We start from the raw sequence: 1,091 nt of genomic DNA, 5'->3' as shown, positions 1-1,091 counted from the left end.
CCTTTTTAATGTTTTTTTGTTATTTTTTTCTGTTTGATAAAGACTACAATGTGGCATATTAAAAGTAGTAAGACATAAGATTTCCCAATCAATCAATAAATCATTCAATCAATCAATCAATTTCCATCCATCCATTCATCCTTCCTTCCATCCATCCATCCATCCATCCACCCATCCATCCTTCCAACCATTCACTCATCCATTCATACATCCATCCATTCATCCACACATCCAACCATTCACATGTCCATCCATCCATCCGCCATCCATCCATCCATCCGCCCGTCCATCCATCCATCCATCCTTCCAACCATCAGACAAACATGTACGTTAACCATCCATTATGCCAAAAAAGTAGTTACTCAAGCAACTGGATATGGTTTTGAAAACGGTCAGACATTTCAACTACTATCCAGTAGTTTTCGTCAGTAGAGATGTTGTTGGAGAGGGTTTATATATCCTAGCTATGACTTGATATGTAAGAGATCTAGTTGAAGAACAGGTTTATCCTAACTATGAATCAATATGCAGAAATGATTCATTCCCCACCTTCTGAACCCCAGCTGCTGCCCCTCCCCCTGCCTCCCCGGCCGGCCACCTCCCCACCCCCCAGGAGACGGAGCCCCAGATCCACCCTGAGACGGGGGAGTGGGTCCTGAGCCGCTGTCCTCTTTCCCTCTTTCTTTCTTTCTCTCCTTCCCTCTTTGCCTCTCTACCTCCTCTCTTTCCCCCTCTTTCTCTCTCTCTTGCTTTTCTGCTTAATTTCACATTCTATTTTTGCTTATAGCTAGTGGAGCACAAACTCTGCAGGAGGGGCCAGTTACAGCCCTGGACAGCGCAGTTTGTGTTACACAGACTATAGTTTAACCATCTATTCCCAGTTGCGGACCAGCCACCTCCCGCCCCGCCCCCTGCCTCCCCACCCGGCCACCTCCCCACCCTCCAGGAGACGGAGCCCCAGATCCACCCTGAGACGGGGGAGTGGGTGCTGAGCCCCTGGGACGTGGAGTGTCTGGCCGTGGGCGCCGGGATCCTGGGCTGCGGTGGGGGAGGCAGCCCCGAGCTCGGCAGGCTGCAGGTTTGTTTCTTTC

At 49.9% G+C, this 1,091-nt stretch overlaps 1 protein-coding gene across 1 annotated transcript in view; it reads left to right on the top strand.

Moving 5' to 3' along the window:
- Positions 1 to 552: 552 nt before the first annotated feature.
- LOC118422916 overlaps positions 553 to 1,091 on the top strand; it is a 6,698-nt gene continuing 6,159 nt past the window's right edge. The window contains exon 1 of the mRNA XM_035830773.1: positions 553 to 1,078. The gene's annotated coding sequence lies outside the window, so the exon portion shown is untranslated. The remainder of the gene's footprint in view (positions 1,079 to 1,091) is intronic.

The sequence above is a fragment of the Branchiostoma floridae genome, chromosome 1 (genome assembly GCF_000003815.2).
Source record: "Branchiostoma floridae strain S238N-H82 chromosome 1, Bfl_VNyyK, whole genome shotgun sequence".
Lineage (NCBI taxonomy): Eukaryota > Metazoa > Chordata > Leptocardii > Amphioxiformes > Branchiostomatidae > Branchiostoma > Branchiostoma floridae.
This window is presented reverse-complemented; position numbering and strand designations above follow the sequence as displayed.